Raw genomic sequence first — 23,331 nt, 5'->3', positions numbered from 1 at the left:
AACACCACCTGGCACCTTGTCCTTAGAAGCTGCACTCTCTCATAGAAGAACGAGAGCTGCACTTACCTTTTGAGATTACTGTCTATGCTAAGGGAAGAGCAATGAGAAAATTCATAGGACCCATGACTAATAGTTTTCTAAAACAAGACCATTTATCTAATCTATCTTTATATTTACATTTACAAAATATTGTTTTATCAAGTCAGTTTCTACAAACCTACTTTCAAAATATTTGGCTTGGGAAAGAAAGCTAAACAAGCGCATGCCTGAACTTTACTAGTTGGTCATCAACATCATTCAGTATTTGCTCTTTCTCTACGAGGGCACAGCATCAAAATTCTCATGGCCTATTGGCCGTGCCTTGAAGAGGCAGGAAATTCTGTAGTCTAATCTCTTCACACTCTGAGAGTTCACTGTGGGCATATGATCAAAGTTTCATTTATAGAAAAGAAAATCTTGTGAGCAATGAATAAGTTCTAATCATGATTATTCTGCTGACTGAAAACGAATATGGTACTGAAGCAGACTTCACCATCATCACCACCATCATCTGTCATCTCAGCCACCTTTAAGTCATATCTCCAAAAAAACCATCACCTGGGGTGGTACAATGGTGGCTCAGTGGAAGAATTCTCGACTGCCATGCAAGAGACCTGGATTTGTTCCTGGTACCTGCCCATGCAAAAAAAAAAAAAAAAACAAAACAAAAAAAACCAGAAAAAACAAAAACCACCATGTGAGTGATCTTGTTGATTCTCCTTACACTCTCAGAGGTGACAAAGTCAGGCATCATTATCCCCATTTTGCAGGTAGGGAACCTGGACCAGAGAGGTTAAGAGACTTAACTAAGGTCAAGCAACCAGAAAATGGCAGGCTTAGACTAGAAGCCACATCTGGAATCTGAGCCTCCTTTTGCTTTGCACATCTGTGTAAGGTTCACGCTAAATGCTTTGTACTGGCGGTGAATCGTCATACTAAGTGTCTTGGTACCACCCAGCATAATCCCCCCTTCACCTGCTGGCCATGTCTTAGGCTCTCCAGAGAGGAATCCAGTCTCTTAACACTGGGCATCCATTGGCCATGCCCTGCATTGTGGTGATGCTGAGAAATTGTACTGATACGAGCCTGCTGCTCCTGCCCCAGCCAGGAGAGGAAGGAACTCAGCGCCATCATCATTATCATTCAGCTTGATTGTGGATTTATGTGTCCTTGGACCTTGTGCCCTCTTCTAATGATTGTAGAATGAAAGAGCTGTTTCCAGGGAAATTAAGCTGCCACAGGCAAAAGGGGGAAGCATAAATAATGGCCACATGCTAAGGATGATCACAGTACATTTTACTACATCTTTTACTCTGGAGCAGAGGGGATAATACATGCATTACATTGGTGTGCTGATGCCAGTCCCTTAAAAGCAAGCATGTAAGTGCCTGGTAAGAGCCGGGAGTTGGCAGCCAGTTGCATTCTGGTTCTCCTTGCCAGGTGTCTTCAATTCTAGCCATATGCCCATTTACATATCTTTTGCCCTCCTTTTCCCAGTGGTAAATGGAGATGACTTCACCTACTCTTACCCTCCATCACAGGGTGAACCAGGTTGCAGACAGAAAGTGTTGAATGAAGATTGTATAGACAAGAGGATACATACATCTCTGGTGACTTGGGCATATGAGAGGGAATATATAGAAGATATCCGTGTTAATTTGCAAGCTGCTGGAATGCGATATACCAGAACTGGAACCATTTTTAAAAAATGGGAATATAATAAGTTACAAGTTTACAGTTCTAAGGAAGTGGAAGTGTCCAAATTAAGGCACCAACAAGAGGTTACCTTTACTCAAGAAAGGCTGATACTGCCTGGAACACCTCTGTCAGCTGGAAAGTCATGTGCTGGCCTCTGCTGGTCCCTTGCTCCTGGGCTCTGTTGCCTGCAGCATCTTTTCCTGTGGGGGTTCCTAACTTTGCTTCTCATGGTGATGTCTGCTGGGCTCCAAGCACCTCCAAACATCCGTGTCTCTGTTCTTGGCCTGTCAGCTTTTCTCTGAAATTTCTGTCTGCTCTATTGTTTCTGACTCTCTCTAAAATGTTTCCTCTTCTAAAGGATTCCAGTAAGCTAATCAAGACCCATCTAGAATGGGTGGGGTCACATCTCCATCTAATCAAAAGATCATACCGTAATTGGGCACGTCACATCTCCGTGAAGATAATCTGATCAAATGTTTCCAACCTACAGTATTGAATGAGAATTAAAAGAAACAGCTGCCCTGACAAGATTGAGTCAAAATTAAAATAGGGCTTTTCTTTTCAAACCAGCACAATACCATTAGCTGGTATTTCATAGTGTTTGATGAAACCTTTTCCAAATCCTTATTTTGTATGCCCCCAAGCTATTATTCCTGTCTCTTCTCATGGGTCAAGAAGTGTGTGTGTGTGTGTGCCTGTGCGCGCGCGTGGGGTGTGTTGTTCAGTTCATCTCACTGGTAAAAGGCAGAGTGGCATCTGGGCTCTGACTCTGGAATACCTGCTCTTTTTCTTGCATGATGTGCCTCCCCTCACGTCAGGCCCCGGCTAGGTTCTGGGCGTCAGTTTAGGTATTCTGCGTTTTGGCTGACTACTTGGGTGTTCTATTTCTATATTCTCCACTGCTCTGCAGGACTGGAAAGGTTCACTTACCTTTTTTTCTCCTTTTGGTGGGAGGAAGAGATCTGAGCCCAGGTGGATCCCTGCCATGGCAGAAACCCAGACCTGACGTGCTCCTCGTGCGGCATTGCTGCACTGCCAGAGCCCAGGTCTTAGTGTGAACAATCTCATGATCAGTGTCGAGAAGGTACCTGTGCTCCTACCATGCCCTTAGAGGAGAGAAGGGCAGCGAGGGATATTTTGGTTCATGATCCCCAAACCTTGAGGTTTACCCCGTGTCTCATTGTAAGATTGCTTTTCTCAAGAAAAAAAATTGGAAACAATCTAAATGTCCATCAAGAGGGAATGAAGATGGGGATGTATAAATTATACATCATTAAAGGGAAAAAGGTAAATTTGCACATGCTGATATGTAAAAATATCCAAGTACTAGAATTAAGTAAAGAAAGGATATATTTTTTACTATGATTCCATTGTTATCAGACTTTTTTTTTTTTCTTTTTTAACATGGACAGGCACCAGGAATCGAACCTGGGTCTCCGGCATGACAGGCGAGAACTCTGCCTGCTGAGCCACTGTGGCCCGCCCTATGATTCCATTTTTTATAAAGAAAAGATAATATTTATATATTATCTCTGTACATACATATATCCTTGTTTATAAATAGAACATTCTGGAAGCATGTTCTTAAAATAAGGAAGATTTCATAAGAAATCTTTTTATCAGTGGCTAATTTTGGCAAATAACCTAAGGTTAGGGAGAGAGACACTTAAACTTAGCATTTTACTTGCCATTTTATACTTTTCTGTATTTTCTGAAATTTTAACCACAATCCTTATTGTTTTCTGCCTCTCTTTATGTGTAAAATGGGGTTAAAAATAAGTGGGTTTAGGTTTATGACAAAAACCTTGGCATTTACTCCGTTCCTTCATGGTAATATTAAAATTGGAAGCAGTCTAAATTTCCATTAGGAGGAGTCCCTTAAATACTTCATAGGATTATTAGGGGCTTGAATGAGTAAATACACGTAAGAAATGTAGGATGATGCCCAGCCTATAATAAGTCCTCAATAAATGTTAGCTATTATGAGATTTAGAGTTATGAGTAGGAGGAATAACTGCTTATGTTTGAGCCCTACCAAAACCATGTGTCTGTAAATAGGCAGCAAAGAACAAATTCAGGGCATGAATCTCAGTGAGAAGTTACAACAGAACCCAGATTCAAAGATTCTGCCAGATGGCAGCTGTGTTGTATCTTATTAAGGTAGAAGATGTTGTGAAGGTCAGGTGGAAGCCATTCTCAAAATGCTTATATGGGATAAGCATTACCCCATATTGGTAATTAGCATTGGTAAAGAACTTACCAATTATTAGTAAGATCTCACACCCTCACTCCAATGAACTAGAGTGCCCCATTTCACTTCGGTTTTTATCTGGGGCAGAGAACCCCAAACTGGAAACTGGAGATACCTGGCTGTTGCCATAAGGGGAATACACCCTCACCCTCTGCCCTTTGATACTTGTGAAAAGTCACTAGTAAAAATGATGGAGAAGCTGCTTAAATGCTTTTTTTTTTCATTTGTACCCTGGGATTTTCTACTCATAAATATGAATATAGCTCTTGTTGTACAATTTGCAGCAATTGCTTTTCCTCTTTTCCTTCTTCCCTTGCCTCTCCTCTAACAGGGACTGCCAAGGACATGTCCTTGCTCAAAAGCAATTTCATTTGCAGAACCTCCCCAATCTATTAGACTTGGAGCTCACGCAAGAGCTGCTGCTCAGTGTTTAAGTGCAGCGCATTAATTATAAGACACGTTACTCTTCCTCACCGCTTAGATTTTTAAGGAATGCAAATAGCATATTACTTTGAAGCTAGGAAAAGCAACCAAAAAAAAAAAATGCCAAGAACTGGCTTGATTGACTTTAGTAGCTGTTAGAGTAAGGCATGCTAGCACTCTAACCACGGATTCGGCGGAGTCAGAGATCTCTCTCTCCTGTGGCCTGGTGCAGTGGTTTTCATTTTGTTTCTTTTTTCCTTTTTTAATCATAATTTAAGAATTTGACCATCTATCCATAAACCAGGCGCCATTTCCCATCACTAGTAATGTATTCCGGCATTCTCTTCTGTCAACATAAATTTTTTACTGTCAGTCTAACAAAACAAAATAAGAAATACAAATATATTGGCCAACATATATAATGCATGAGAACTTGAAGGTCAGTTGGATAATGGTTTTCAGTTAGCTCATGGTTTCCCATGATTTGTCTATATAACTCTTGCTAGGAGATCAGGTTTGGAGCAAACTATACTTGTGAAGACCATACAAAATAAAAAGTTCTTAGAGGTAAAAGGATCTTCTTACCTATGAATCCCTCTGCAACCCCCCTGGTAAACAGTCATCCAGGTTCTGTTGGAACAGTTAAAATGTGGAGAAGGGTCTTATGGACTTCTGGGTGGCCACCTCAGTTATAGGAACAGCTCTAACCGTTACATGGCTCTTTGGATGGATGAGCTATGTCTTGTCCTGTTTCTTCTCAGTGATACTATATAGAGTTAGTATGTGCCCCATTCGACGTAGGAGCCCTTTTCATGTGGGTGGATGGCTTTTCTATGGTAAGTATCTAAGTCCCTTAACTGTTAATAAAACAGTTGGACCCTTCACCATCCTCTTCGTCTCCAGTCATGAAAGACCCAGTTTGTCATATCCCCTAAACAGCTGTGCTTTGAGAAATACTGAAGCAGAGAAAAGGGAATTATGTTTTCCTCTCTTTTTTTGCGTCTAGGGAGAAAAAGTTTCCAACTGTAAATGGTAGAAGGGACCAGTTAAAAAAACACTTTTAGGCAAATTAAACTTCTGGAAGTTACCATTTATCTAGTAAAAAGAAAGTTCTTATTAATTGCTACCTAACTCCTTCTCAATGGCTGCTTCTTTCCGTGCCCATATTCCTGGGCCCTCAGGATCCCCAGATATTGTATCATATGCTTTTCGCTCTGCAATAATGATTGTCCCTGGAAACGTGAAAGTGAACCAGACTCAGAGAACTAAAGTGGTCATAAGAGGACAATCTATTGGGGTGATTCTGGATGGGAGGATGTACATGCCCCAGGGCAATTATGTTGGGGAGTGGGATCTTTAAGATTGATTCATGGCCATGATGAGTGCTGAGTCCTTTCTACAGAGAGACAGGTCTCCCCACTCCCGGGTAGCCACACTGTGCACAGTCCATCTATCAGCATTGTGGGGCTCAAAATGGGTGGGCAGGGACGTTGGGTCCTGCCTATTAATGTTCTTTTGCTTTGTCTCTCTCCATGCACCTTCCTGCTAATTGCCATTATTGATATAGCTTGTCCATCCTCCCACCTCCACCTCCAGAGCTATGTGAAGTGCTTTGGAAGCCTTCCCTGTTTTTTATCACATCTGTGACCCTGACCCAGGTGATACTTCCTTTGCCTTGTCCTAAGCCTTTTGCTTTAAGAGAGGGATTCTCTGCTCAGGGTGGGCCACAAGTAGGGGTTTGGTGCTAGAGACATGGGAAGGAGAGAGGATAAAATCAACCAGAGAATCATCACTTATGACAAAATAATGGTGCTTACAAGGATCCTTGGGTAAATGCTGTCAATATTACAATCACGATGCATTTGAATAAGAAAATCTTCAAATTTACTTCTATAGCTTTTAGGGAACATTTTAATTCTTGTCATATATACTTAATCAGTGGGAGTATAATTATTGAATGGATTTCATTACAGAGTCCATCAATAATGCATTGAATTTTGCAATATTTCCTTTGTGTTATCATTATAGTGATATCTTGTGCATCTAAGCAGATTCTGTTACTGCCACTGTGATTTATGAGAACATGATGTGTTTGCAAAGGTCTGGAAGTAAACTCTGCCTACAGGGATAGAAGGGAGATGTTGTCATGATGGTGGCAAGGGGTGGTAACTGCTCTTCTGTTAAGGCTTTGAAATATCAACTTTACTCTTGGATCCTTAATTAGTCACCTGTTTTCTCTGGCTTTCTGCACCCATGGAGTTGTTGGTTAATGTTTATGGGCAAAGTAGATATTGGGTAGAGTTTTTGGAGTAGAATATTTCATGCAACAAATGGGGAAAATGTATTTTGATAATTGTGATGATTGTTTTTATCATTACTGAGATAAATCTAAAGAGATACAGTCAATACCATTTAATTAAGCATTTACCGAGTGTCTACTATGTATAAAACCCAGAGCAGTTGATATATAGCCAAATCCATCAGAAACAGCTATGACACAAAGTATAATGAAATTAGTGCCATAATTAAGAAATATGAAAAGTATCACTTAGGTCAAAGGAAGGAGATATATAGGAACATTAGATTTTTTACATCACTTTTCTGTAAAACTACAACTTCTCTAATTAGAAAAAGCAATAATTAAAACATTTTTTTCTAAGTGAAAGAAACCCGACACAAAGTACTACATATTGTATGATTCCATTTATATAAGCTATAGATATAAATGCATTTATAGAGACAGAATTAGACTAGTAGTTATATAGGGCTGCAGAAGGCTGGAGGGATTGAGAGATGACTGCTAAGAGATGTGGGGTTTTTCTTTTTGGAGTAATGAAATTGTTCTAAAACTGATTGTGGGATGAATGCACAACTCTGATTTTACTAAAAGCCATTGACTGTACACTTTGGATGGATTGTACGGTATGTGAATGTATCTCAATAAAACCCCTTTTTAAAAACTTTTTTATTGTGCAGTATAACATATATACAAAGTAAAGAAATAAAAAAGCAATAGTTTTCAAAGCACTCATCAACAAGTAGTCACAGGACAGATCCCAGAGTTTGTCTTGGGCTACCATACCATCCTCTCAGATTTTTCCTTCTAGCTGCTTCAGAATATAGGAGGCTAGAGGGCTTAAATATCTTTTTATCATCACAATCGACTTTTTTCCCTTTTCTTGTGTGAAAATTAACATACACACAAAAAGCAATACATTTCCAAGCACAACACCACAATGAGTTGCAGAACATATTTCAGAGTTTGACATAGGTTAACATTCCATAATTTTAGGTTTTTACTTCTAGCCGCTCTAACATACTGGCGACTAAAAGAGATATCAATTGAATGATTCAGCATTCATACTCATTTGTAAAGCTGCTTTTTAAACAGAAAGATAAAGATGAGAAGATCTAGGCAGAAGATCTAGGCAGAAACGATGGTGGCATCGTTTCTCCAGACAGAGCTCTCTTCTGGAAGATGGTGCCGTGGGGATTGAAGAGTGAATGGCTTTGGGAGTGCTCCATCCCCAGACTCCCTGCCCCTGCTCATTGCTGCAGGCGGCTGAGGAGGCAGCGGGTCATCTCCTCACATTTCCAGAGCACAGGTTGAAGAGCAGGGTCCCACCTCTGGGATTCATGCTGGAGCCTCCTGCGCACTCTGCCTTCTGTGCTGACTCCATATGTCCCAGCAGGTCAGGTATTCCACGTCTGGAACTTGACTTCCGCTCCCCCTACTCTCCCCCAGCACTGGGCTCCTACCCCAGCCTCTGTGGTTCAGCATGTATGCGGTAACACCAGGGGTGGAAGAAGTCCCTGGAGAGCCTTCAAGGGACAGTGTCCCACCTGCCCGTGGGATTGCCTGCCTTTGAAGGGAGCCTAGCTGGTGACTGAGGTAAGTGGCAGGCTATATTCTGTCAAGTTTTGGACCTAGTGCAGCACTGAACTTTGCCTGTGTATGACAAGGATAACATTCAACTTCCAATGTTGAATGGCCCCATCTATAAAGTGAGACTGACTTTTAAAACTACAAACAATATTACATACACGAATTCTCTGCCTAAAACCAGATGTCCTATAAACCTTTCATATTATAACCATTGAGGACTGTGTATTTATAACTAGGCCCCCTGGAGCCATGCCCATTTAGCCTTGAGTGGCAGACACAGGGATCAAAAGAGGTGCCAAGAGAAGTAATGCAGGAGCTGGTTTCCAAAGTGCCCAGGCGTTTGTAGGTGGAACTCTGGTGAAAAGTGCCTTATCATTAATGGAATAAATATATATATTTTATCATATGTGCAAATATGTATATTTTCAAATACATTTGCATAATGCAAACCACTATACTTTAGGGTAAGCAGAGAGCATCTTAAATGTAGGAATCCCCATGTCACCAGTAATTAAAAATTAAGAAATTGTGATTAATTATTTCAGATTGTCCATGCATTTCAAGCCCCCTGAAGTGGACTTGATCTAGATTTGTAAACATGTACAAAAAACCAAGTTTTAAAATGGATTGGAAGATTAGATCTTAAATTCCTGAGAATGGTCTTGGGAATGCATGCCTCTTTGTGTGTGTGTGTGTGTGTGTGTGTGTGTGTGTGTGTGAATGCATAGAGGGTACTTGGGAAAGGGGAGAGGCAGAGGGAGACATATAAAGGGTACTTCATCTTTTATTCTGTCTTTTTTTTTTTACTATTTAGGGAGTCCCATTTGATAAAAATGCTAATTTTCAATTCTGAATGAAGAGGCTATGAATGTTTGTTATGTTGTTGCTTTTCCTTTAACTTTTTGTTTCTTGTTTATTTCCTCAAACAAAAACGACAAGGAAAAATCCTCAGTTGTGAGTGGAGTTTGCATTTCTAAAACCCTGTATGATTTGTCCTGTCCAACCTGTGACTCGCTGAGCCGTCTTCTTAGATCTTCCTACATCTATTTGGCTCTATACCTTGACTTCCCAGTCTTGTTTTTCACAGTCCCTCGAAGGCCTCTGATATTCTTTATCTTGTGTGGGAACCCAACCCTCAGAAAGATCTTGGGCTGCTGGGAAGGCTTTGCACTTGGCTTCCTGTATGGGAAATGGAGAGGATCATATGTAGGTGTGTGCCTCAAGTTGTAAGAGTAAATCCTGGGTGCCTAAGGAAGTGGGCTGTGCTTATGTGAGTGTAGACATGATACCCTCTGGTGCAAGGCTCTTGCAGGCCTTTGGAGCTGGGTCTAGAGAATGGAATCCTCTTATCTTTTTAGTGTTGGGGTCTGGTCTGGCTATTTGGAGTTAATTTTGCTTGTACTTTAATCAGAATTTAAATAAGTGCCTCTGTCAAAGCTACCTGTAGAACAGTGGACACACAGAAGGATGAACTGAAACTAAAAGGGGTCTTAGCAAATGGTAGTTTAGAGAGGTGTTGTCTGAGAAGTGGGACAGGCAACCTCTCAAAGTGCTTTCATAGATAACGCACTTTAGAATTGGAAGGGACCTTGATGGAAGATAAATTCTCTAATCCAAACTCCTCATTATACAAATGAGAAAATATCAGCTCAGAAAGGTTGAAGTGACTTTCCTAAGGTTATATTACTGGATTGTGGCAAGCCAGGGTACTTTACATAAATATGATTCTAAAAAGACAGGACTTGTGAACCCATCTGTTATTGCACCCTTTTAAATCAGCAGAATTCATTGTGTCCACATTAGCAAAGTTATATTAATATGGACTGTTAACCTGGATGTGGAAACAATTTCATTAGCGAGAAGTGGATATTATAATGGTACCTCTTAAAATGAGCCTTCTCATCTATGAAATGAAAGTATTGTGGTAGATAAACTTACATTCCTTCCTCCGTGAAAGTATGTGTATTGATGAAATCCTGCCTGTGTGGTTCAGGAAATGGGCTGGATTTAGGCACTTCTTAGACTCACCTATTTGTGGTAAGGGAGTGCTTGGTTTGAAGCCTGTTGACTGAGCCCTATGTTTGCCACTGTGGGTGATTCACTTTCTAAACTCAGTTTTGTCATCTGCATGTTGGGAATAATGCTGTGTCTGCCCATCTACCTCCTGTGTTCCTCATCTGAACCACAGAACACAGAAAATGATTTGAGTGATTGTGTTCTCAATCCTCTAAAAGATGGTACAAATAGAACCATGCATAATAAAGAAGTTAATTTGATTTTTTTCTTTTTTGTTAATTTGATTTGTATAACATGTAGGTATGTATGTGTGTATGAAGGTGTCTGCCTGAGGGAAATAGGGCTTAATTCTCTCCTGGAGCCCCACTTGAGATAAGCCACTGTATAACTGAATGAAAAACTCTGCAACATAATACAAAGGTAAAGGGTTATTTCCCTTTGTATTCAAATATTATCCTTGTTACCTATAAAGCCAGACCCCTTGCTTGGAGATTATGGGTGAGGGTCTGATGGTCCCCCTATTTTCTTTTTGCCTTTTTTTTTTCATATGGGCAGGCACCGGGAATCGAACCTTGTTCAGTACAGCAGGTGAGAATTCTGCCACTGAGCCACTGGTGCACCACCCCAAATTGCCTTACTCTTTTTTTTTTGGCATGGGCAAGCTCTGGGAATTGAACCTGGGTCTCTGGCATGGCAGGTGAGAACTATGCCACGGAGCTACCGTTGCACCCCTCTTCCCCTAGCTTAAGCATGAAGTAGTATGACATTAGGCCTATGGGGACAGGTTAGAGGAGGTATGAGGTGGACATATGGGCTACTTGCTCATTAACATTCTAATCCGAACCTCTGCTGTCCCACAGTGGCTTTGTTTTCCTTGATTTTACTCTCCTCCATGAATAAGTTAAGCGATAAAATCTACCTGCTTGGAATGTAAAATGGTGCAGCTGTTATGGAAAGCTCCTCAAAAAATTAAACCTAGAAGTACCAAGTGACCCAGCAATTCCACTCCTTGGTCTATACTCAAAGGAATTGAAAACAGGGGCTCAAATAGGTACTTGTGCACCAGTGATCACAGCGGCACCATTCACAACAGCCCAAAGGTGGGACAACTCAAATGTCCATTGACAGACGAATGGAAAAGCATTTATGCATGTATATAACGGAATGCTATTCAGTTACACAAAGGAATGAAGTTCTGATACATGACACAACATGGTAAACCTTGAAATTGTCATGCTGAGTGAAATACATGAGGAACCTAGGGACAGATATTGTATGAATTCAGTTATGTGACATGGCTAGAATAGGCAAATTTGTAGAGAGTAGAGATAAAGTTTACTAGGGGCTGGGATGCTGGGGAAATGGGGATTTATTACTTAATAGGTACAGCGTCTGTTTGGGGCGATGAAAAAGTTTTGGGGCTTGACTGAGTGGTAGCACCACCTTGTAAATATAATCAATGTCACTCAGTTTTATAATAAAAATGGTTAAGATCAGTTTTGTATTATATATATATATAATATTTTATTTATATATATAATACAAAACTGATTTTATTTTATATTATTTTTATTTATATAATACATATATATAATATTTTATATATAGACTACTGACACAATAAAAAAGATATTATGATACAAACAAACAAAATCTACCTGGATTTGGGGTTGGCAGACAAAGCAAGAGAGGCTCATTTGATGGGATGAGGCCATTTGATGAAGCCCATAGGGCAAGTTCTTCTGACAGTCCTTGTATAGGCATGATCCCACATTAGGCAGCCTTAGAGATAATAATTTTCACTATTTGTTGATTGCTTTCCATGTGTCATGCTCTGTATCAAGCATTTTTTTTTTTTTTTTTTTTTTTTTTTTTAGAGAGAGGGAGGAAGGGAAGGAAAGACAGAGAGAAGGAAGGAAGAATGGAAGGAAGGAAGGGAGGAAGAAAGGGAAACATCTTTAAACATTTTCTTGTTTTATTATATTTTGTTTGTTTGTTTGTTTTTTACATGGGCTGGGGCCGGGAATCGAACCGGGGTCCTCCGGCATGGCAGGCAAGCACTCTTGCCCGCTGAGCCACCGCGGCCCGCCCTGTATCAAGCATTTTTATATGTCGTCTAATTTGATCCTTACAACAGCTTGGGGATGTAGATGTTAAAATGAGGGGAACTGAGGCACAGGAATGTTAAGCATTTGCTCAAGTATCACTGCGAGTGTAGACATGACAGTGTCCAGGCCCTCTGCATGGCACACTGTGAGCCTGATTCACACTGTATTCCCTGTACTGTTGTCCCCTGGAGGTGACAGTGTGAATGGCGCAATAGCTTGATGAGTGGCAGCACTGTAATGTAAATTCAACTCCTCCTGACCCTAAGTTCTGTTCTGAGCTACTACGGCATATGCTGTCCCTTGTCCATGAAGGACTAGTTTCATGTGGGGGAAGGAGTTGGGGGTGGGCGGCACTTCCGGACTGTATCTTAATCCATGTGTGGTCTGCGTGTGGATCATTGAGAGAGTCAGTTCTGACTTCAGCTGGGGACTTCGGAAGGCAGACTGATGGGAGAGAGCCTGGAGAAGGTGTGCATGTGCGTTCCATCCACTGCGACTGTGATTTTTAGTGAGAGAGATCAGAAAACCCCAGGACAGGACATCCACCAGGACTGGAATTGTTACCCACCAAAAGCAGTGAGTTCTCCGCCCGATGTGTTCAAGTGACCAATTCCGGAGACACCAGGTTTCAAAGAGAGAAAAAGTTTATTGGTAAGTGCGAAGCAGGAGATCAGATGACCTGTCAGCCTAAAAATCTGTCTCTCCAAACTACAGTAATTCTGATGGTTTTATAGCCTTAAAAGATGGGCAGGTTTTAGGATAATGAGCATGATGGCCCCAGATGATGTAATCAGAGGTAATCTAATTATTGCATATATGCAGATTGAGTACATGCTTAGTCACAGACTGTATGTAAGAAAATGGTGGCCTTAATAGGCTGATACACATGATTTTTAGTATTATAATGAATTACAGGTCATTTATAGGTTAAGGTCTAAGCCACTGCATGTGTCAGGTGGGCCCATTTTGTGCTGAAACAGCTTCAGTTAACAGGATGACTTTGGACTTGGGTGGGTTAGTTCTGGGCTGACCCAAGGCCCTTCATTAATAAACATTGGGGACTGTCTTTAGTGATCACTAGACTAACATAGGAAAACCTGATAAAATGGGTACAAGTGAGGGTCAGTCACAAGGTTTTCACAATCACAAGGGCATAAGAGAAAGGCTATACAACGATTATCAGAGATCAAAGCAACTGGATTGCAGTTCAGAGGTTTCAGGTATTTCCCTCTGTGTACTCTATACCCCAGAAAGTGAAAAGGAATATCTATATAATGATTCGGTAATCACAATCATCAGTTAAATCTTAACTTCTTGGTTACAGGATTCTCCTAGTGAACTGTGTCCCTATCGCCACGTCATTGCCTATAATCGTGTATGTGTGTGTTCTAGTTTGCTAAAGCTGCCAGAATCCAACACACCAGAGATGGATCGGCTTTTAATAGGGAGATTTATTTAGTTAAAAATTTATAGCTCTTCAGAGCAAAGGCAGCTAGTTTTCTCTGGGGCTCTCTGCTACATGGAAGGCGCACGATGATCTCTGCTGGCCTTCTCTCCTGGCTTCTGGGTTCCAGCAGCTTTCCTTGGGGTGATTCTTTTCTGCATCTCCAAACATCTGGGCTGAGCTGCGAGGGCTGAGATGAGGTCTGCTGAACTGCACTGAACTCTCTTCTGACCACTCTCTTTTACGCCTCCAGCTAATTAAATGAAACCTCACTCATTGTGGAAGGCCCTCCCCTTAGAGACTGCAGATGTCATCAGCCGTAGATGAATTTCACTGGCTAGTGATTCAATTCCACAGCAACAGAACCAGATACCTTCACCTGGCCGAGGTGACACCTGGACTTGACTCCCGCGGTGTGCCCTGAAGTGGGAGCTCTCCACCCACAGCAGCTGCACAGGGGTGGAGTTCAGGGGAATGTGTGAGGGGCAGTTCTCTGTGACCGTCTCCTGCTGGCTGGCCAATTGGAAACATTTTCTGTGAGAAGGGGAAAGAACCCTAAAGATTGCACCTCACTTATTTGAGTGCCCGGGTGGAGCTGGGAACGGAACAGGGGTGGGAATCGGAGGACTTGGGCATCAGCTGAACCAACTTGGGCAAAACGCTTGGCCTGTCTGAATTCCAGTCCCTTCAGGGAAAAGAAGAGGAAGATGATGTTACTTTTCTCACTGGACTGACATGAAGCCCCAGCTGCATACAATTGGACTGCAACTAAAGCAATCCATAACCCATGCCTTGGAACCGGATTACAACCTTAGTTCTTTTTTTTTTTTTTAAGCCAGTATTGCCATTTGAAAATTTTTTCTAGCCAGAGGTTTTCTCCTTGAATCTTCACTGTCACATAGACTCCAGACCTGACATAACAAACTGATGGCATCTCCCCTTCCCACAATTAGTCTTTAATTATGCACTTCCCCTTAAGACAGTACAAAAAAAAAAAAAAAAAGAGAATGAGCTTTGCTATTCATTTTCCAGACTCATTAGAGATCCTTCTCCTTTCAAACCCTCACACTGGATTTGATTTTGGAGATAAGGAACAAATAAACCGTGGAAGGCATGGTTACTATCTCAGTGCACTGTTACGTTGCTGGTGATGCGATATCCTCTGCCCGGCACGCCGCGCCTGTACTGTCTGCAGGACTGGCTTCTCGTTGCCTATTCAGTGTGAGCTTTAATCCTCAATGCCCCTTTGCTCTCCTACGGTCAGAATTAGTGAAAATTGTCTCAAAGGTGGCCAGCGAGTGTGAATGAACCTCCTTCTGCAGAAACAGAATTTTGTAAATCTCAGGGAGATAATTCAGTTTTCTCGCCCTACCTAAACAAGGACAGAAGAGCCCCCTGAACTGCCTCTCCCCTAGTTCAAGGGCAAATGCCTGGCTGTACGCCGGGTGGTCGTTCCTTTCTGCAGGTATTTCCTGGGAGGCGGGATGTGCTGCTCTTTTGTACTATAGGGGCCACTGGTTGGGGTGGGGTGGGGTATATGCAATCCCTCAAAGCCTATTTCCTCGAACCTCAGCCTCGAAGAGTTCTCCTCTGTACCTAAAACAGTATCCTGACTTCTGTAGGCAGCATAGAATGAGCTGAAGAAGGCTGTCTTGGGGATTCTCCCTCCAGCCTCTTAAGAACCTTTTAGCATCGACCTGAAACCAAAGCTCTACACTTAAGAACTAAGCATGCGTCCTTTCCTTGTGGAACTGTGCACAGATGCTGCTGGAGGGAAAGGACTCTCCAGAGGCTTTCCACCCTGAGTGATGACCTCTGCTCCTCGGACAGAGATGGCCCCTGCCTGGCTCTGCTGGAGCATTGATAATCCAGTCTTCCTCAATGCAGAGGCTCCGGGCAGACATGGAGGCTGTGGATGGAATCAAGATGTATGAGTTCCTGGCAGCCTGCCCCTTGGTTGGGAAAGCCTCAGAAAAGGGCAAGCGGGCAGTTGGATCAGATCAGGGCAGAGACAAGGCCCTGGCCCCTGTCCAGTGGCTGTGCCCAGCTGAGCAAGGCTTGTGGGAGCTCTCGCTGTGGCCATGTGAAGTCTGTATTCAATGATGCCATACTTCAAACAGGATCAGTGCACTCCGCACCCAGTTAACGCTTTCAAATGTGGTTCGCGGTTTTTGGCCCTTGGGCACTCCTGTCGTGATCATCATGACCTACCATAGAGAGGCAGCACAGTGTTCAGCCATTGGAGCACTGGCTCTGGAGCCAGACTGCTTGGGTTCAAATCCTGACTCTGCCACTGATGAGCTTTGTGATCTTTAGTAAGTTCCTTAACCTCTCTGGGCCTCAGTTTATTCATTTGTAAATGAAGATACTAGTAATATCTACCTTACAGAGTTGTAGGGAGGATTATATAACTCAACCCATGAAAAGCACTTAGAAGAGCCCTGGTAATAGCACATGCTCAATAACATCTTATCATTTTGACCATCCTCTCTGGCACATTTCCATATGACTGTGGCCCCACCCTACCCTAAAAACTATGAGGATAGGGGCTGTGACAATTTTATGTAGCCTGAGCACCTGGCACAGTTTATTTCTTTCATTCAACAAATATTTATAGAGCACTGAGCTTGTGACAGGCATAGCAGCAGCTGTGGGGGTCAGTGGTGAGTGGAGGCAATTTGGCCCCTGCTCCTCAGATCTGATCCACCTTGAGTAGTCAGTACAATTTGTTCAAATAAATGGATTATACTGTTGGTGTGTCTCTGTAAATACCAATGTCTGTCGGGTAGAGCAATGAAAAAGAGCTAAGGCTTTTGAGCTGCCGAGGTCTGAGTTCAAATGCTAGGTTAGTGACTTTCTAGCTGTTTGACTTTTGGAAAGTTTATCTTTTCTTTATCGGTTTCCTCATCTGTAAAATGGAGATAGTGGTACCACCTCATAGGTTTGTTGAGAGGAATGTAACCTCCGAGTATTAAAGCATCTCCTTGCCTCTTCCAGGCAGGACACTTGTATGTGGGACACCCTTTTCCCCATCCCTCTAGAGCTTTTATTAAAGTGGAACAGGATCCAAGGATCTGAAGATTGTCACCAAAGCAGTTCACTTGTTCATCCATTCATTCACACACTCATTCATTCATTCATGTAATACTCCTGGAACTCCTACTATGGGCTAGGAAAACCCTAGGCGCTGGCAACAGAGCAATGGACAAAATTCCTTGTCTTTAGGAAGCTTACATTCTAAGAGTATGTATACCGTAAAAAAACACACAAACCATGCAATTCATGTAAGGTTAAGTACTATGCAGAAAATGGTGAGTATAACACAGCTCCTCAAATGGTAATGATTTTTATTAGGATCATGATAGAAGATTCGTCCTGGTATTTTGGATAGGACATTCTTCAACATTCTTCTCTCTTATTTTCCTTCTGGGGAATGACATGCTGTCCCCAGGGCCCAGTCACTGGCCTGGAGATTCCTCACTCCTAAGGTGTTCACTTATATTCTGGAGGGATCTCCAAACCAAGCTTATTCTGGGTCAGGAGTAAATCCTTGTCCTGAGAGGTATCCCAGGTCTACACCAACGAGATGAGTCTCAGGAGTGCAGTAGAAAATGGGTGCCCTTCTAACTCCTTTGTTGTAGGAGGGAAAAGAAGGGGGATTAGAAACAAGACAATGCTAACTCTGGCTCCTTCTCCCCGGGGAATTTGAAGCTTGTGCTTGTATTTCCTAATTGCTTCTCTGATGAACATCTTCCCGACTAGGGATGGCAGTGACCACATCTGTCTCCCTTGCTGACTGTGGCAATTGATAAATGTTTGTTGAATTGAATGTGTCCTTTTAGAGATACTATCATGAAATGAGAATTGCATTTATAAGCCATAGTTATTCAATAAAATATTTATTGGATGAGTTCTGTCACAGGTTGGGTTTTCCAGGAAGTAGAGTCAAAGATGGAGTTTAGCTTATCGGATGTTTATTGAGGAGTGCTTTGGGATCAATGGCATGCCTTAATAAACCACCATCAACCACACCCATGGAAGGAGGATGAGGTAGCATATTTGGCTGGAGGGAGATGTCCCACTATAAGGAAGGCCCAACAAAGCCTAAGCTGATCTGGAGCTAGAATGGCTCTTTGGGATTGAACTAGTTATCTAATGCTGAGTAACAGTTATCCTAAAACTTATTTCACATGTGGGTCAGGAAGCTGGGCATAGGTTATTTGGGTTCTTTGCTTCAAAGCTACAACCATGCGTCAACTGGGGCTCTTGTCTCATCTGCACACTGGCCTGGGGAGGATCTGCTTCCCAGCTGACTCATGTGGTTGTTTAGAAGAATTCAGTGCCTCATGGGCTGTTGGCAGGAGACCTCCTTCTGTTTCTTGTCCTGAGGACATCTTCACAGAGCATCTGAAAACAGGGCAAGCAGCAGAATAAGAAGGAGTGCCAGAAAGAGAGGGAGTTAGCAAGATGGAAGTCACAGGCTTTTGTCAGGGACGTGACACCCTCCCACTTTGGCCATATTGTCTTCACTAGAGGCACGTCATTACCTCCAACCCACACTCAAGGAGAGAGGATTATCTATGGGCATGAATACCAGGAGGTAGGGATCACTGGGGACCATCTTAGTAGTCTGCCTACCACAAGGCCTGTCCCAAGCTGATTCGGATCCTGAGTGAATCAGTCATTGGATGTCAGCCATGTGTCAAGGGTACGACTTTGAGCATGGAGGTTCTCTGCAATTGAGGCAGTTCCTGAAGGCTATTAATCAAAGGCTGTCGCTAGTACTCCCAGCAGCTGGAGCAACAAGTCCTTCGTTGATGACGGGGTGTTTGAGAGATGCATCTCTACATCTACCCCATTACCCATACAGCCCCATTACACATTCACACTCCGGACCACCATGTACCTAGAGTTTTACTTAGTAGCAATTTCTGTTGATCTCTGTGTGAGAGGAAGAAAGGGAAGAATGCACGGTTTCTTTCTTTTTTTTTAATCTCTCTTTTTTTTTATCATAAAGCTGTGCATTTATCATCACAATTGATTTTTTTCTTTTTTTGTGTGAAAAATAACATACAAAAAAGCAATACATTTCAAAGCACATCACAACAATTGTAGAACAGACTTCAGAGTTTGGTATGGGTTATGATTCCACAATTTTAGGTTCTTACTTCTAGCTGCTGTAAGATACTGGAGACTAAAGGAAATATCAATATAATGAGATTCAGCAATCATACTCATTTATTAACCTCTGCCTTCCCCTATCTTTTCTGTATAACACCACCATCTCCTTTAATCTTTCTACCACTCTTTAGGGGTATTTGGGCTATGCCCTTTATGACTTTTTCTTGTTGGAAGGGACTGTTGATAATATAGGGGAGGGAGATGGAACTAATTGTTCTTGTTCTGGAAGGGCTGGCCCATCTGTATTTCAGGACTTACCTGGTCCATGGACCCAAATGGAGGTTGTAGGTTGCTGGAAAGTTACCCTAGTGCTTAGAACCTTTGTAGAATCTTATATAATGTCCAAGATGTTCTTCAGGATTGTCTGGAATGGTTTAGGTTGGAGGTTGGCAAGCTATGATAGGTAGAAACATCTAACTGGAGCTTGTGTAAGAGTGACCTCCAGAGTAGCCTCTTGACTCTATTTGAACTCTCTCAACCACTGATGCCTTATTTGTTACACTTCTTTTCCCCCCTTTGGTCAGGATGGAATTGTTGATCCCATGGTACCAGGGCCATGCTCATCCCTGGGAGTCATCTCCCTTGACCCCAGGGAGACTTTCATCCCTGGCTGTCATGTCCCATGTAGTGGGGGAGGGCAATGGTTTCACTTGCAGAGTTGGGCTTAGAGAGGGAGAGAGAGAGAATACATCTGAGCAACAAACGAGGTCCTCCAGAAGTAACTCTTAGGCCTACCTATAGGTAGGCTAAGCTTCTCTGTTACATACTTAAGCTTTACAAGAGCAAGCCTCAAGATCAAGGGCTTGGCCTATTGATTTGGGTGTCCTTAATGTTTGACACAGGTACTGCTTTTTTGATACCTATGTTCACAGGAATGGTTCTCCTTTATGGTTTTCCTTCTCCCTGTATTTCCTCCCTTCTTATTGACCCCTGGGTTGGAACTTTCTCTGAATGCTAATAGATGGAGATAAATTGTGCCATAACCAAAAATCACCCCAAGCCCTGAGTGCTAGACCAAAGGAGGCAGCCCTCTCAGTCACACTGTTCTCAGTGGAGTCTTTAGAGTTGCATCTCTGTAGTGCAAATTCAGCACAGGACCCTGAGTTCCCCTTCTCATCCTTCCTTCCATATCATCCATCTCTTTTTCATCCTTCATTGCAAATAACACCTGTTGGATGCCATGAATCATGGAATCTAAGAAATTAACATTATAAGGCACCTTAGAGTTTCCCTGAAAGCAGGACCTGAGATGGGGATTTTTCTGCAAATGGGGAAGTATACTCAGGAGAATGGATATGGCAGGGAAAATTTGTATGCAATAATGTGGTCTCCACTGGACACTAGCTGCAGTCTTATCCCATGGGGAGCTCTGGATCACAAAGTGAACCACATCACTGATCTCATTGTGAGGCAAGGGGTCCAGCCTTTGATTGTCTGTGCAATCAGTCATCTGTTAAGATCTGCTATATGGGGAGTTTGGGGTGGGGCAGGGGACAACTCTCCTGAGAAAGGGACAGATGGAGTTCATCAACATGATCAGCAGCTAGGGAGATGGATGCACCACCAGGAAATGGTGTGGGGTGAGGGATGGAGTGAAGGACCGAAAGCATCCACTACAGCTCTTTTCCATACTGAGTCACTATCTTCTTTCCTCTTTCATTTCCAGAGGCCAGTTTTCCTTTATGGAGTAATAGAAAGAGCAAGGCAAGGGATAACTTGGATGCAGACTGGAACCCCATTCTCATCCTTTGGAAATTGGCCACCTTGGATAAATTATTGAACTTTTCTTTAGTCCCAATTCTTCTGTCTGTAAAATGGGTATGGTAGCACTGACATCACGGGATTTTGGTGAGACCTAAATGATGGTATTTATAAATGCTTATCGTAATGCCTTTTCCTTCCTCAACTTTTCCCTTTTGTCCTACAAGAACACTCTTCTCTTCCTTATTTAGCTCTTCAGAGCCCTGAACTCTGTACTGCTCTTCTTAGACTTCTGCTTTCCCTATCAGTAATCCCTTCTCCCTTTGGCTTATGTGACAGCCTTCCAGTACCTGCAGTGGGCTTACTGCTCTTTTCTGGGTGAGTTCCAGTTGGCCACCATCCCTCTGACAGAGCGATGCCCAGAACAGCTTCTCTTCAAGGGTGGTCTAATGAGGGCAGAAGGCAGCAGAACTGCACTGATTTCTTGGTCATACGCTAATCTCTTAGAGAGGCTACTCAATATTGCATTAGCTTCTTTGACAACTTTAGAGGAAATTATAATTAGTAAGAAGAGTCAGTGCTCTTTCAGGTATGTCAACCCATCCCAGATGTCTGCGGAGGTCTCTGAGCTCCCTTCCTCATGATTTCCTTGCCTGGGCAGCTGGAGTTCAATATGAACCTGGTGTTGCACACTGTGGAGGCAGCTCACACCCTTTAATTGCCTGTGTGTGTGTCAGCACAGATATGGAGTTAAAATCTGTATTGAAGACTCCACAGTGATGACTTAATGGACTCACTGGGAACATGTTAAACTATGTAAGCTGACCCTAGAGACCCCAGCATACCCCCTAGACTCTGAGGGCTGATATGTGTGGCTTGTGCATGTTCCCCAGATGACTTAACAAGCCATCATCTCTACCTTGAGATTCACTGCACTGCAGCTTCTACTTCTGGACAGGTGAGCTTGCCTACCTAGCTGCTAATCCATCTGCGCATGGACTGGATGTCGTTGTTGAAAAGCCTCTTGAAGCATCTGAATCCCAGCAATGGCTCTATGGCTCTCTTCAAGGAGGAGTGGCATTTCTAGTACTTCAGTCTTTGTGATTGACATTTTCTCCTCCCCCTTCCATTAGCTCCCCCAAACCTGCTGAAGCCTGGAGCCTGGGAGGGTTGCCTGAATATGCAGGTCTTTCTCTCTCTCCACATTAACCCTCTCCAGGTCCATACCAGGAATGACATCTCTCACATTTCCAAGTATAAATCTGTAAAAGAGGAAACATTTTGAGAACAGTAAATCTCCGCTGTGTGAGTGCAGGCAGGCATGTCCCTGTGTATGCTTGTGTATCTGCAGAAATATCAGAGCTGGTGGAATTAAAGGGCCTTTTAATTTCTGTACAGTCCAGACCATAAGAAGTTGGGACATGCTCGGGAAAACAAAGGGTATCAAATTGCTGAGAGAAACAGGATTAAGCATGGGAAAGGGGTCTGCTGGGCGAAAAGCATCCCCACAGTTTGGTCTGCTGCCTGGGCTTGGCAGGGAGAGGGAGAGGATACATCTGGGCACAATCCGCATAGCTGTGGAATGTGGGGATCAGCCACCCCTGTCCTGACTTGTGTTGGTAAAGTCTGTCTGCTACTCTGTGGGAAGGTGGATGGGGCTCCTGGGCTCCCTGTGTGCTGACTTCCTCATGCCCTTGAAAGCCAGCCCCTTGGTTTTGTTTTCTTAGACAATATGTTATATTTCCTCTTTCCTGTCCTGTGAAAATGTTCAGGTGAGAACCCTGGAAGAAGACTCTCCAGTTTTCTGAAAATTTGTTGGTAAAAACAAAAGTCCTCCAACCAATAACCAATGAATTCATTAACCAACCCCAAGCAGAACCCAGCTGGGTGAGATGGTAAAACTCACAGAGCTGGAACCTAGGGTATTGGCTTTAGTACTTAAACTGCTAATGAGATTAGATGTGGAAGAGGTCAGCCAGGGGATGAAGTCAAGTACAATGGAGGGCCTACTGGAACCAGGGGTCTCTCCCACACAGGATCCTTAATGAATGTTGGCCACTCTTTTTAATTTTTGTTTTTTTAAAAACATAACATAGAAACACAAACATTCTTACCATATGCTCATTCCATTCTTGGTATATAATCAATAGTTCACAATATCATCACATAGTTGGATGTTCATCACCTTGATGATCATTTCTTAGAACATTTGCATCAATTCAGAAAAAGAAATAAAAAGAGAAAAGAAAAAAATTCATACGTATCATACCTCTAACACCTCCATTTCATTGATGCTAGTAGTTCCTCATACATACCATACCCTTTAGCCTCCTCTCACTGACTGCTAGTATTTCCATCTACCCAATATATTTAAGCTGTTGTTTCCCATATTTTTTCCTATACCTCTTACCACTCCCTTTCATTGATCACTAGCATTTCAATCTACTAAATTTATTTTAATATTTGTTTCCCCATTATTTATTTATTTATTTTTAATGTTTTACTCATCTGTCCTTACCGTAGATAGAAGGAGCACCAGACACAAGGTTTTTGCAATCACACAGTCACATAGAGAAAACTATAT

General features: G+C 42.5%; 1 long non-coding RNA gene across 1 annotated transcript; it reads left to right on the top strand.

Annotated features, from left to right (window-relative positions):
• The first annotated feature begins 20,543 nt into the window (after positions 1 to 20,543).
• Positions 20,544 to 20,832, top strand: LOC143679097 (uncharacterized). Its single transcript, XR_013173552.1, has 2 exons — positions 20,544 to 20,619; positions 20,713 to 20,832. It is a non-coding gene; the product is annotated as an uncharacterized LOC143679097 (long non-coding RNA).
• Positions 20,833 to 23,331: the final 2,499 nt, after the last annotated feature.

Source organism: Tamandua tetradactyla, chromosome 4, assembly GCF_023851605.1.
Source record: "Tamandua tetradactyla isolate mTamTet1 chromosome 4, mTamTet1.pri, whole genome shotgun sequence".
NCBI lineage: Eukaryota > Metazoa > Chordata > Mammalia > Pilosa > Myrmecophagidae > Tamandua > Tamandua tetradactyla.
Note: the sequence above shows the minus strand (reverse complement) of the source record. Positions and strands in the feature narration are given on the sequence as shown.